Source organism: Cryptomeria japonica, chromosome 6 (genome assembly GCF_030272615.1).
Source record: "Cryptomeria japonica chromosome 6, Sugi_1.0, whole genome shotgun sequence".
In the NCBI taxonomy this organism is placed as follows: Eukaryota; Viridiplantae; Streptophyta; class Pinopsida; order Cupressales; family Cupressaceae; genus Cryptomeria; species Cryptomeria japonica.
Window position 1 is genome coordinate 658,780,934 of NC_081410.1, and position 16,038 is coordinate 658,796,971.

General features: G+C 38.9%; 1 protein-coding gene across 2 annotated transcripts in view; it reads right to left on the bottom strand.

The window, feature by feature from the left end:
• LOC131054821 (uncharacterized) overlaps positions 1-16,038 on the bottom strand; it is a 110,791-nt gene that overhangs the window by 90,133 nt on the left and 4,620 nt on the right. The window lies entirely within an intron of this gene.

Genomic DNA, 16,038 nt, shown 5'->3' on the forward strand with positions numbered 1-16,038 from the left:
CCACGTTGAAACTTACATCAATGAGTTTCAACGCATTTCAATGATGGTTCCTAAGATGCCTGCCAGATGTGTGGTGATGTTATTTGTGGAGGGATTACATAACAAACTATGGGGACTGATCAAGGCTCTTAAGCCTATTGACCTACATGAGGCTATACACATTACCCTAGACCTAGACACCACACCACCACCCACTTCTTATCACTCAGATAGGAAGTTTTCCAGAGGCTCTAAGCCTAATCAGAGGTCTTCTACCTAGCATAGGGGTACACTACCTCCTCCTAGGATGGATCAGGAGACACGGAATGAGTTGAGGAAGAAGCTTTGCTTCTCCTGTAAGGAACCTTGGGAGCTTGGACATAGATGCATTGGGAAAGGCAAAGCACATCTCATAGAGGTTTATTCAGATGTAGATGATGAGCACACACAGGATACAGCATCTGAGGACAGCCATGGTGATGATGAGTAGGAGGTTCCACGGATAGAGCTTGGAGATAATGAGACTTTGGATACGTCCAATGTCACTATTGCTACACTTTCGGGAGTCCCTAGGATCCATCCCTTTCGGTTGAAGGGAGTGATTAAGGGACAGCGTGTGACTTGCCTCGTGGACAATGGTGCCACGCATAATTTTGTTGACAAGGGTTTGGTTGCTAAGTGTGGGCTACAGGCAAAGGATTTTCCAGGTTTTAGTGTGATAGTTGCAGATGGGTTTTCTATGCGTTGCACTAGGAGGGTCCCACGGCTCTGTATTCAGATGGGTGATTACACTTTGACCGATGACTTCTATGTTGTGGGTCTTGGTGAGATTGACACAGTGCTTGGCATCCAGTGGCTTCAGTCGCTTGGTAGATGTGTTCAGGATTTTAGGCGGATTGAGTTGGAGTTCATAGCGGATGGCAAGAAGGTTGTGCTGAAGGCTCTCTATGATGGTGGACCTATTGTAGTTTCAGCACATAGGATGGAGTCTATTTTCAGGTATGGGGATGTTGCTTGGGCAATGCAATGTTTCATTTCGTCCAAGTCACCTTCTTCAAATGATAGACCAAAATTGCATGTAGATACCCAAACAATGTTGGACAGGCATAGCATAGTGTTGGGAGACCTTCCTTCGGGCAGACCTCCTAACTGTGGGTTTGAGCATGTGATAGAGCTACAGGAGGGCGCCAAACCCGTGATTACTTTCCCTTATCGTCACCCTAAGGCATTTAAGGATGAGATAGAGAAGACCATCCGAGAGTTATTGGACATGGGATTCATCAAGCCTAGTTCTAGCCCCTTCACTTCTTCCATGGTGTAGGTGAAGAAGGATGGCACTATGTGCATGTCCATTGACTATCGTGCACTCAATAAGAAAATTAAGAACAGATATCCGATTCCGCGCATAGATGAGTTACTAGATGAGCTCCATGGGGCAGTGTATTTTTCGAAGATTGATCTTTGATCAGGATACCATCAGATCTGTATTCATAAGGACATCCATAAGACCACATTCAGATGCCACTACAGACACTGAGTTTTTAGTAATCATGTGTTCGATAAGCAGTTGTGTAAGTATGTGCTTGTATTCTTCAATGACATTCTGATATATAGTAGAACCTGGGAGGAACACATGAGGCATTTGGATGAGGTTCTTGGTATTATGGAGGCTCAGTCTCTATTCGCCAAGATGTCCAAATGTAAATTTGGACTTACAGAGATATTATACTTGGGACATGTGATTTGTGCAAATAGAGTGAAGGTTCACCAGGACAAGATACAAGCAATGCTAGATTGGCTGCCACCTAGGAATGTTTCAGAGTTGTGTGGTTTCCTAGGATTATGTGCATATTACAAGAGGTTTGTGAAGGGGTATTCATAGCTAGCAGCCCCTATCAGGAATGCAAAATTTTGTATTTTGCTTTAGTTCAAAGGAGTCTTCTTTTGAGTCATCAATTTTAGGCTCATTTGAATTGGGTTTTATTTTCATGATTATCGTTTGCAAAGGGTTTTCATTGAAGTCTTTTATTTTCCTTAAGTCCCCTTTGTATGTTTCCCCTAGGCATATTGTTTCAACAACCCCTTGGACCCTTGTATTAAGTTGCACGCGGCTGAAATGGTGCATTATGATGTATATCAAGCATCCCCGCAGGTTACTTCTAGGGTTTTCTTCTCACATAGTGGGCTTGCGAGCTGCATTGTAAGTGACCTAGCCGTTTATTCCGCACCCCCACAGGTTTCTGTTGTGCTTTTTTATTAACATCGTGGGCCCGCGGGCTCTATCTGGAATGGTTTAGTGGTTAACCCCGCACTCTCGCAACAAGTCATCTTTTAGTTGATTTTGTGATGCGGGCCTGCGAAAATCTTTAATGAGCTGCTTCTTGCGAGAACCCCGCGTCCCCGTAGGGTCATTTTCATAAATGAATTACATGTTGCAGGCCCGTGGGAAAGTTTTTGTGAAGAAGTCAAGGGCCCCCATGCCCCCACAGGGCGGTCATCATTTGTAATTTTATGTTGCGGGCTCGCAGGTTGCATTTTAGTGAGTTAAAAGGGACTCCCACATCCCCACAGGATGACTCGTTCTGGTAGTTTTGAAAATGAGGGCATGCAAATTAGCAAGTGTATATCCTGCAGTCCCACAAAGTTGAAGGCAGTGGGAAATATGAAAGTGCGGGCGAGTGGGAGAAGAGGCTCTTCGAAGTACTGAGTGGTAACTCCACAACATTGAGAGTAGAGGGAACTGAAAGGATGCGGGGCGGGGTGGATGTTGCAATTGTTGAATAAAGGACCCCGCACCCCCGCAAAATGACATAATAAGAGAAACTGAGATCTGCAGGCTTGCGGAAGGGCAAAAGCACAAAGAGTGAGGTTAGATCTTGGTATCTCGCACTCCCGCATAATTGCATAACATAAGGAAATAAAGTTTGTGGGCTTGCGGAATGAATAAAATGCATGGAGCTCCATAAGGATTTATCATCCCGCATCCCCGCATGTACATTCTATAGAAGCTAAAGAGATTAGCAGGTCCACGGGTGGTATCAAAGCTAATAGGTAGTTTCCCGCAGCCCCGGGAAGGAAAGATAGAAGGAGATTGAAGGCTTGCGGGCATGCGGTAGACCTTGGTTGACTTTTCAAAATGACAACATGGCATCCCAGACACATCAGTTGAATTCCACGTGGATTTCAAAGCTAGCCAATGTTTTGTTGTACAATGGTCATTTTTTAACATTTTTGCCACCACCTTCCAACTACTCAAGTTTTGTAATTGACCTATGACAAATCCTACTAGTCGGTTCAAACCTTGGACCTTCTTTTCCTTCCCATTCCATTTTGAAGATGATCTTTCAAACTATCAAGCTCAAACTATCAAGCTCAAACAATCTCTCCATCGATTTTCTAGATCATTCTTGAATACCAACAACAATATTTGTGAATTTCTAATTGCTCTATCCGAAAGCTTGCTTCTCTTGGCTCTCTTTGTTGAGTAGATCCCCATTGTTGAATCTTGTTAAGGTTGCATGCTACAAAATATTCATTGATACTTTTCATATGCTCATTTTTCTCTTCTACATCATGCTAAGATTATTGTTCCATTGATTTATTATTCTTGTTTGAAAAATATTGCAGCTCTCTCTATATCATTTATCTCTATTTGACAATATATCTTAGCATTTTCACTTTTTGCTCACACACAGACACTAGGGTGTAACTCCTCATAGACCAGGGAATTCTCACTTATAGATTCATCTCAGTGTTGTGTTTTTAGTTCTTAATACACATAGAATAAGAGCATACAATTTCTCTCTTTCAATTTGACTACACATGGAAATTGAGAAGCCAAATTAAGGGCTTGACCATTCGTGGCAAGCTCCCAAGAAGTCACAAACCTTTCTTGTGTTCATAGTTATAGGTGTTTGGAACAATCAATCACATAGAGGTTTCGTTTTCTTTCACCCTTTTCCTTATTATTACTATTTTGTTTCTAAATTTATGAATCAATTTTCGAGCATTTCTATACATTCAAGTATCGCCTAGTCTTTTGTTTTGCTGCCTCTATCTCCCTATTGTGCAAAACACCATTTTTCAACCAAACAATCCAATTTTTTGTCTCTCTAGGATGATAACATGTGAGTATGACCAACACAATGCACAAACATCCACATATTGCACTTGCATCCTAGACATCCACACATTGCACTTGCATCCTAGACAATGAGCTTATCCTTCTAGTACTAAATTCCTTCCTTTGTTTATGATTTTAAGTTGTTTTGTTAGCGATCAAGGCTAAGTATATGTTAGCTACTTGGACTTGTAAGGGCACCATCTAGATCTAGAGATTGTTCAAAAATATAACCTAAGTCAAAGAACTATTATAGTTTCATGTAATAGTCAAAGTGCCATATGTTTGGCAAAGAGCCCAACCTTTCATGTGAGGATGAAGCATATAGATGTCTAGTACCATTTTTTTCGAGACATAATATAGGATGGAAGGGTGATGCTAGAGAAGGTTGATACTTTAAAGAATGTAATCAATGCATTGATGAAGTCAATGAGCATAGAGAACTTTAAGTGGTGCAATTAGTCTATGGGCCTCTTAGCCTCTATCAATTAGTTGACAATGTTGGTACTCCATTTGTTTGTGTAAGGTATATCACAAGTGAGAATGTTGAGATAAATGTGTCATATAGCTCACGATCCTAATATTTGATTTATAATTTATTTGTGTAGTGTCCTAAATTGTAGCCCTTTACAATTTTACACTCCTTTTTGTGCCCCTGCCTTAGTGTGTTTCCTCCTAGCTCTTATCCAAGCATATTTATGGCCTTTATATTGCAAAACTGTTGTCATATGATAATATGGTGATCTAGGTCTCTTCTTAAGCCTGAGTGCACCAAAAATATGGTGATCTAGGTCTCTATCTTAAGCCTGAGTGCACCAAAGCCATCCTTGATTCACCCCATTTTCAGGTGCCTTTGTGCTAGTGGTCATGCCCTTGCCCCTCAAAAAGGGCCCTTTTTTAAATATGTCAGTGCCCGGTGTTGGTGTTGGAAATAAGCCACACCCGGACCGACGATGGACTGGTCCAAGAGGGGCCAGTAGCTCAGTGGTAGAGCACTCCAGCAGCGTATGGAAGGTCCTAGGTTCGAGTCCTAGCTGGTCCATGTCTCAACATGGTATCAGAGCTATAGTTAAATCGAACCTGAGGCTGTTCAATTTTGCGGAAAATTCAAATCAAGCATATATTCAACATCACAATTCTTTCAATGGCTAGCGCTATCAGATTTGAAGACAAACTTAGAGGAGGTGATGACTTCTCAGCATGGAAGTTCAGAATTCAAATGATTCTAAAAGAAAATAAAGTCGAATCATTTGTAAAAACTGAAACTGCAGAATTTGAGACTGAACCTGACAAAACAACTTGGAGAGAGGGAAATGAAAAGGCCATCAAAATCATAGTTGATGGGGTAAGAAATAATATTATGCCCATCATAAGGAAACATGAAACAACCTTCAACATGTTCAAAGCACTTGAAGATGCATTTGAGATATCTAATGCCAGTAGAACCTTGGCTTTAAAAAGAGAAATAAATCACATAGCCATGATCAAAGGAGAATCAGTCAATGCCTACTTCATGCGAATATCTACCCTAAGGGATGAACTGGCAACCCTTGGATATGAGATCCAAAGCAAAGAATTAACACTCATTGCTCTAGATGGGTTGCCTAGCATATGGGAGACATTCGTCCAAGGCATCAATGCAAGGGATGAATTTCCAAAATTCGATAGGCTAAAGGCTGACTGTCTCCAAGAGGAATCAAGGCAAAATAAGAAAGGGATCAAGCAAAAGAATATAGATGAAGATCTCCAAGTTCTAAATACGAACTCGAACAAGAAAAGCAAGCAGAAACAATTCAGGAAAAGAAAAAGTTGTCACGGCAAGAACACCTTCAAGAAGGACCTTTCTCAGATTCAATGTTACAGATGTGATAAATTTGGGCACTATGTTGCCAAATGTCCAGAAAGAGCTAAGCAAGCCACATTTGCCAAAACAGGAAAATATAAAAGGGAAGAGGATCCCGAGAAGTATGTACTCTATTCAACACTCACAAACCAAGCATCAAACAAAGTTAACTCCTGGGTGATCTACAGTGGCTCATCCAGACACATTACAGGATTCAGAGAAGTGCTACACTCCATGAAAGAGGAGAATGATGAGGAAGTAACTATCGGAGATGACTCTACACATCCAGTCAAAGGAGTTGGAACCTGCACCATCAAACTAAAGTCAGGTGAATCATTACAACTTAAAGGAGTACTATATGTTCCAAGCATCAAGAGAAATCTAGTCTCAATATCAGCACTGGAGGACAATGGATACAAAGTGACCTTCATGGACAACAGAGTATTGGCTTGGCCAAAGAATTCATCCATCAAGAAAGCTAAAACGATTGGTCAAAGACAAGGCTACTTGTATGAGCTATGTACAAAGCCCAACTTAGCCCTAATCCATGAAACTACAGATGCTAATGAAGTCTGGCATAGAAGACTAGGCCACCTAAATTTTAGAGCTTTATCATCAATGGGAGACCTTGTCACAGGTCTACCTAAGTTAAAGCAATATCATTCAGGGGCATGCAAAGGATGTGCCCTAGGTAAAAATACTAAGGGTGCTTTTTAGAATAGCACTAGGAAAACAAGTAAAATTTTAGAGTTAGTTCATTCTAATGTATGTGGACCCATGTTTGTACCTTCATTGGGGGGATTTTGTATTATGTAATATTTGTTGATGACTACTCTAGGAAAACTTGGATCTACTTTCGGAAATGTAAAGAATCAGAAGAGATCCTTAATAGGTTTAAAGAATTCAAATCACTAACAGAGAACTACTCAGGACATAAAATTAAAACCCTAAGAACTCATAATGGGGGAAATACACATCAGAATTATTTAAAGAATTTTGTAAAAATTCAGGGATTAAGAGGGAGTTAACAATACCTTATAACCCTCAACAAAATGGGATAGCTGAGAGGAAAAATAGGACAATCGTTGAAGCTGCCAAAGCTATGATTCTTGATCAGAATCTAAATGTCAATCTTTGGGCAGAAGCAACTAGTACTGTTGTATATATTTAAAACAGATGTCCTCACTCCCATCTTGAAGATAAGACCCCTGAGGAAGTCTTTACTAAATCAAAACCTGATATTAGCCACCTTAGGATATTTGGATGCCCTGTCTATATTCATGTACCTAGGGAGAAAAGATTAAAATTAGAGCCTTCTGGAAAAAGGGGAATCCTTGTAGGATATAGTGAAACCTCCAAAGCCTACAGGATCTATATACCTAGTCAAAAGAATATTGAACTAAGTAGGGATGTGATCTTTGAAGAAGACTTAGCCTTCAAAAGAGCCCAAAGCTCTCTAGACCCTGAAGTTTATATCCCTACCCCTAGCATAGATAAAGATCCTACTCCTGAGCTTCAGAGGGAGAATCCTGAGGAAACTATAAGTGAAACTCAAAGTCCACCTAGAGAAAACCTCAAGAAAAGACCACTATGGGCCACCAAGGCTATAGCAGAAGCTCAGAAGTTTGTTGCTCCTTCAGGGACCTTCAGGGAAAGCAAAAGGCCTAATAAATTCACTAGCTATGTTGCCCTTATGAATGATCTCTCTAAAGCCGAACCAAACAATGTATCAGATGCACTTGAACATCAAGTATGGAAAGATGCCATGTCTGAAGAGTATCAGTCCATTATGAAAAATGATGTTTGGGAGATTGTTCCTAGGCCAACTAAGAAATCTGTTGTTTCATCTAAATGGCTCTTCAAGATCAAACATGATGCAGACGGCAGTATTGAAAAACACAAGGCTAGATTTGTAGCTAGAGGGTTCTCACAAAGGGAAGGAATAGATTATGAAAAAACTTTTGCACCTGTTGCTAGGTATACATCAGTAAGAGTTGTATTAGCCATCTCAGAAGAATGTTAAGATAGCATTTCTGAATGGTGAGATCTCAAAAGAAGTCTACCTAGAGCAACCTGAAGGATTTGAAATTCATGATGCAAAGTCTCATGTGTGTAGACTCAAGAAAGCTCTCTATGGACTTAAACAGGCTCCCAGGGCCTGGTATGAAAGAATTGACACCTATCTCTCAGGACTAGGCTTCTCTAAGAATTATGCAGATCCTAATCTCTACTACAAAAGAAATAAAGGTGATATGCTAATATTGATTTTATATGTTGATGACTTATTAATCACAAGAAATGATCACCTTATAGATCGATGCAAGAAAGATCTATCCAAAGAATTTGATATGAAGGACTTGGGACTCCTTCATTACTTCCTAGGATTGGAAGTATGGCAGAATTCTGACAACGTTATACTAAACCAAGGAAAGTATACCTTGGATATTTTGAAGAGATTCGAAATGCTAAACTGTAGGCCCATGACCTCTCCTATGGAAACCAATTTACACAAACTTAAAGAAGCAGTAGCAGAGTCACAACCCACTGACCCTACTCAATATAGACAAATGATTGGGTCCCTGATGTACCTAGTGAATACAAGGCCAGATATTTGTTATGCAGTTAATGCTTTAAGTCAGTTTATGTGTGAACCTAAGGAGATACACCTGGTTGCAGTAAAACACATCATGAGATACCTACAAGGTACCCTAAACCTTGGTCTCAAATATGAGAAAGTTGATATAGACCTACATGGATTTACAGACTCAAATTGGGCTGGAAGTGTAACTGACAGAAAAAGCACTTCAGGGTGTTGCTTCAGTCTAGGTTCAGCTATGATATCTTGGATCAGCAAGAAGCAGTCCTCTGTAGCCCAAAGCTCCACCGAGGCAGAATACATTGCAGCTTCTATGGCTGCCCGAGAGGCAGTATGGCTTAGGAAGTTGCTTGTGGGGTTGTTTGGAGAACCTATGAAACCCACTGTTATACATTGTGACAATCAGAGCTGCATAAAACTTTCAGTAAATCCAATGTTCCATGACAGATCCAAGCATATTGAGATTCCATACCACTATGTGCGAGATATGGTAGACAAAAATGCGATCCAATTAAAATATGTTTGTACAGGAGATCAAACGGCAGATATTCTGACCAAACCTCTTTCCAGAGTGAAGGTTGATCACTTCAAAAAAGGTTTAGGTATGATAGAAAGGTAATTTGCTTTGTAATCTGTATTTACATATCAATAATATGTTTAATGTGTAAACTTCTTTGTCATGATAGGACATTTTGGATGTTATCCCCTGGGTTCATATCTAAGAGGTGACGATCTCTCAAGATAATGAACACTTGTATGTAGACATTATAAGGTGACGATCTTATGATGTCCAAATCAGTTATCATGTTGGATCTCTGGTGTGTCATGGATGTGCCATGATTGTGTTGTGGTAAAACATTAGTATAAGATGTTAGTGCACATACCACAACTTGGTTAAAGATGAGAATTGAATCTTTTTATCCTTAAGTATTGCGTGTTTAGGCAATACTGATATCACATGCTTAGGTGATATCCTGTCATCACAAGATTGACGTGATGGACATTTTGTATCACGTGTTTAGGTGATACTTCATATCATATGATTTCCTAGAAAGTTAGATTGTGTAAAGAATACTAACCATCATTTGAATTGTGATGCTTGATATATTGTTTTCATTTATCTTACCTAGCTAAGAGGGAGTGTTAATGTATGGTAGCTTCAGTAAGATAAATGATTGAATGAGAGATAAATGAAGTCTCTCATTCAATCATTTATCCTATCGATAAACTATCAGGAAAACTTCAAGCTATTTCATTTGATGATCATTCTTCATTTGTATATGTCCAATCTACTTAGTTGATCAATATCGATAATCATATCATAGCATAGTATATCGGTTTGCATTATAACGGTGATCACCAATTATTATCGGGTTAACCATGTGTCCCGATTTATATCGGATATCTTCACAGCAGTAAACAAATGATGATTATTGGATTGTTATCGGGTGGCAAAGTATGCACCGCTTGGTTTATAACTATTAGTTAGTGATTGGTATCGGTCAACTTAGACACCGATTGACATTGGTTAACATGTCACGCAAACACAGATTGGCATCAGTTAACATGCCACGTGAATACCGATTGGCATTGAACACTAAGTTACGTAGACCTCGATTAGTATTGGGCTGTTTAGAATAAACACCGATTGGTAATTATATATCAAAGGGTGCGATCAAGTAATGTCTTGATTGATCATGTCCATAAGACATGACCGGTCAAGGCATTGCTTGATCCTCCCCTCTTGCATATATATATCAATCGATATTTGTGAGAAGGATATTGAAATCGATAAATACTCCTCTCACCTGCCATACAAAAGAAGATAGTCAGATTTATAAAATAAATAAATAATACATAGATAGAGAGAATACAAATTAGAATACATCTTGCATATTGAATTGAAAATTGAACATCATTTACATGGTGTTAATGTATGGTAGCTTCAGTAAGATAAATGATTGAATGAGAGATAAATGAAGTCTCTCATTCAATCATTTATCCTATCGATAAACTATCAGGAAAACTTCAAGCTATTTCATTTGATGATCATTCTTCATTTGTATATGTCCAATCTACTTAGTCGATCAATATCCATAATCATATCATAGCATAGTATATCGGTTTGCAATATAACAGTGATCACCGATTATTATCAGGTTAACCATGTGTCCCGATTTATATAGGATATCTTCACAGCAGTAAACAAATGATGATTATCAGATTGTTATCGGGTGGCAAAGTATGCACCGCTTGGTTTATAACTATTAGTTAGTGATTGGTATCGGTCAACTTAGACACCGATTGACATTGGTTCACATGTCACGCAAACACCAATTGGCATCGGTTAACATGCCACGTGAATACCGATTGGCATTGAACACTAAGTTACGTAGACCCCGATTAGTATTGAGCTGTTTAGAATAAACACTGATTGGTAATTATATATCAAAGGGTGCGATCAAGTAATGTCTTGATCGGTCAAGACATGACCGGTCAAGGCATTGCTTGATCCTCCCCTCTTGCATATATATATCAATCGATATTTGTGAGAAGGATATTGAAATCGATAAATACTCCTCTCACCTGCCATACAAAAGAAGATAGTCAGATTTATAAAATAAATAGATAATACATAGATAGAGAGAATACAAATTAGAATACATCTTGCTTATTGAATTGAAAATTGAACATCATTTACATGGTATCAGAGCCAAGTTCAAGCTAGGAGCCCCAAGCACATGAGAGGTGTGGCTTAAGGGGGGTGTTGGTGTTGGAAATAAGCCACACCCGAACCGACGATGGACTGGTCCAAGAGGGCCAGTAGCTCAGTGGTAGAGCACTCCCGCAGCACATGGAAGGTCCTAGGTTCGAGTCCTAGATGGTCCATGTCTCAACACCTGGTTCCCACCAGTTGATCCCCGATCCCAATATTTTAATGACCGTTGGAGGTCGACCTAATTTATGAAATACCTTGGAACCCTATATAAGAGCATTTTTCCTCATTCTTTTTCATACCCAAAAAATCCTCAAGCATTCTAATCACAAGCATATTATAGCATATCAAGGAGACATCATTTCATCCCACCATATCCTTCAAGTATTCTTCAGATCTGAGCATTATGGAGCAGCAAGTTGCAGCAATCTTCATGCATGTTTTCATGATTGATTCTTCTATGTCTTGTTATACAAGTTATTGCTCAACACTTGTGTGTCACATTCAAAGAGCATTGCATCATCACCATTATCAACTACAATAAGCTCGAGGTATAATTTCCAGCATTCTACTTCAAAGCTTTCCTTTCAATTTATCTATTTCATTCAAGGGTTAATTCCAACCCAAGGTTTGACCTAGGCAAACCCCTATCAACCCAACAACATTTTTCACTCGTGTTTGCAAGTGACGGGATTTGGAGACAACAAATATAGATCCGAACAAAGCAGACTGAGATGCACAAAACTAGATTTCACAAAGGTGAAAAAGAAGGGTCAAGGTCGGTTAGCAACAATGTCCAACACTTTTCAGACAAAATTTCAAGGAGATACCCAAAGCAACATCCTGATCCCGAAATTATTTTTGTCATTTGTATCCAACACTTTTGGGTCAAGATGGTTTCCATCATTGACCCGCATTTTCCAAGTCAGACACAAGTTCCTCTCTGCTTCCCATTTCCAGATCTATACTTGATGTCTGCATATCTGTCCCGAAACTCTCTGTTCATGCTGATCACTGTCAATTTCAAATCATTAGCCCTAGTCCTCACCTTCAATTATCCAATTTCAACTCAAATAAAGGGAGAGAGAAATCCAACATGTGTGCCACCCTTTTATCATAGATTTTTGAGGTTGAACCTATCAGATCTTATTCCCCCTTTAATGCATCTAGGTTGGAAGTAAGTTTTATTCCTTGTTTACATAATTAGACTAGTGAATCCTTATTTCCAACCAACCATTACAATTTGTTATTTGTGAGTACTCTTAAAAATGGGCATCTCATTTATGACTTGGCCATTATGCCACATGTATGTCTTGTTATGATGTGTGTGTACAAGAATAGCTTGTCATTAAAGATGTGTAAGAGCATCTATGACGAAGATGGTGTTGTAAAAGAATCCATGATACATGTAAGAGCATGTAAGAGGGGGCATAAAGTTTTTACTTGACCAAGTTGACTAGCTTATGACATGTCATACAACTTTCAAAAGATATAATGAAGCCACAATGCAACGCCCAACTTGGGGAGTTACATACGACAACTTATAACATGGCATGAGGGGTAGAAGAGCATATTCTATTTTTGGCCTAGATGACCAAGATCAAAGAGGGCATTGGAATTTGGTCCCATGGTTTGGGCATCATTTTTGGGTCATGGTATTGGCCCATGGTTTGTGTTTTACCACTTGTAATTTCCTATATTAGATCTCCTATGTATTGGATGTTAGAGATGGAAGTTTAGTGTATTTTGTAGGTATTGTTATGCTATCAAAATTACTCCAAATCTGAAATTAGTGATAGTCTTGTAAGGGCATGTCCCTAGTTATTGTATTGTAACTATTGTTGATGATAATACAATTGGTTTGTGCTTGGAGTGTCGGTGTTTTCTCCACTTACATCACTATGTCATGGTTGTATTTTTCTTTTGTTAATTTTCTTAGTAACTAAAAATTTAAATTTATTCTACACATTTCTCCTCCAATAGATTAGGATAGAAAGTGTTTCCACACCTCTGATTCCTTTCATTTCTTTAGAGGATGAATCACACCTTGAGGACAATATTGAGCATAATAGCATCATTGATCACTTTCTTAACATCACATTGGATGACCTTCCTCATACAATTGATGGTGATCATCTTTCTCATGATTCTTTATTCAATATCCCTCTCTTGCATATGATCCGTCTCCATAGGATCTAAGCTCCCTCCCAATACATTGTTTTACCTTCTTTACCTACTATGCTTTCCATACCATTTTTTTTTTGAGGCATCACCATCTATTTTGTGTGAATTAACTCACCCCTTACCCATAAGACATCATTACCCACTCCTCATCCATGTCCCACTTCCTCTTCCACTTTACTTGATCTATCCTATCTATGTTAAAACTCCAAGAATTTTTTCTAACATAGATACTTCTCTTCATCCTCTTGTTGATCCTTTTGCACTCATATGGCTATGCTCTCCTTGGTCTCCTAAGATTCTCACATAGTCCTCTCTTGTGGTTATGGGGACTCTTTGTTTTGACAAGTTTAACAGCCATGGGGATCCTTTGCACCATATGAGACCACCCAATGTTTGACCCAAATTCCTTCCCAATACATTAACCAGTTAAGCCTTAGAGTGGTTTTGTACTCACACATTGATTCCCTGCACTCCTTTCTAATTTTTCCCATGCATTAATCTCCCATTTTCAAAATAACCTGGAACCTAAAGTCTCCCTCACCCACTTGGCACAATGCAAACAAGATATTTGTGAAAATATCAAGCCCTTTACCTGTCACTCTTGCTTCTCTGATGGGATTGCCAGCCTTGGGATGACCTTAACGTACCTATTTTCCAAGAGAATTTACTACCACATATCTAACATCACTTTTTCAGCAGTTTTGTTCTCTATCTAACTTAGATCCTCGTGCTATTAAAGTTGACCGAATCCCCTTAAAGCATAGTCACCTCAAACATGCCAAACCATTTCCTAACCAACCACCCAATGTGGCCTTTCTCCACCTGCCCAACCATCTTGCTGTCCATCCAAGCCTAAACCTCATAGAAAAACTCGTGGAAATCTTGTGAGTCTACCCTGAAATTTTGACCATTGTAAAAACTTAATAGTCAGCCCAAACAAATAGTCAAATTCATCATTTTTCACATCATTCTTTTTGAGCATTTGATCTTTTTGACATATTTGAGCATTAAGCATTTGTTTGCAGGTAATATATGGAGCGAGCATTGATCAAGTTTAGCGAACTTGTTAGCCACATTTCATAGGCACGTAACACTTTTTTGTTTTTTGCCTTCATTCTAAATTTTTAGTTTCTAGGGTTTAACTCTTTTGTTTTTTATTTCTGATTTTCAGTTGTTTGTCATAGCTGCTAGGGTTTTTGTTCAAATTTTTGTCTTTCTATTTTGCTAGGGTTTCATTCACTTTTCCAAAAAAATGGCATCTGTAAGCAAGAGAAGTGGCAGAAAGCCTAAGAACCCTGCTTGGAAATGTGGCATAGCAGGTACAAAGCTAGGAATGGAAACATGCAACTATTGTGAGATGCATGCAAGAGGAGTCATAAATTGCCTCAAATATCACCTTGCACAAATTAGTAGCCAAGATGATCCGATATGTAATGCAGCATCTGAGGAGGTTCAGCAAGAGGTTAATGCTCTCCTTATGTCTTATAATCAAAAGAAAGCAAAGAAATATAGGACACTAGAGGCATTGGCAACTATCATGAGTTTTACAAAGTCAAAGGGAGATTTAGGCAGTCCTTCATCTTCTATTGGGCATAGATACAAGGATTTCAGAGTCCAAGCAACTGTAGTTTCAATTTTTTTGTTCCTTCCAACAGTCATGGTGTGCAAACTTTGTTGGAAGGTACTGCATAGAATCAAGAAATACATTACGAAGTCAACTTGGCATGTGCCAATTTTGTGGTACTACAATATGCCATTTCATGTTGTGCAGAGCCCTTTCATGGATACAGGGATTTCAGACTCCAAGCAACTATAGTTTCAATTTTTGTGTTCCTTGCAACACTCATGGTGTGCAACCTTTGTTGGAATGTATTGCATGGAATAAAGAAATAAACCACAAAGCCAAGTTGGCATGTGCCAATTTTTTGTGGTACAACAACATGTAGACAAGCTTTTTGGTGAGTTACTAATTGACCTTGTTCTGTGTGTCAGTACTCACTCAAGTTTTAAATCTATGGTCTCAATAATAATCTTAGGTTGATAGGTTAGGAGTCAGGACCCTATAAGCCATCTCTCCAAAGAATTGAAATTGGGTTAGAAAGTATGAGTATAATTAATTGTGGCTTGATTAGATTAATTTAAGTTTTAAGTTGACTTTAATACCAAATTTAAAAAACAATTGTGATAATATTAGGTGTATTACAGTCCCCAATGACACTTATAGTTTTTTGATTACTTGTTATCTCTCTCAAGGAGATTTTCTTAGCTCTCGTAATGTAGATTGAACCATTGTGCGATTTGAATTTGACAAGAAAACCCAAGGTAGAGGATTAATGCAAAGAAAAAGAATCGAGGAAAGTGTTCCATTGAGACTAAGGCATCCCCCCCAACATAGGAGGTAGAGCAAAGAGTCCTTTACCCCCTGCCTCCTACATTTAAGGAATTTCCAAAGGTCCTCATCCTCCTTTTGTCAAACAAGTAATTTGCACTCACCCTCAATTTCAGCTTGACTCAAGCAATAGGAAAAGACACTCAATTGCCTCTAAAGTTGGAACAAGGGCCTTTAAGCACTAAACCAATAGATCAAGGGACTCATCCAT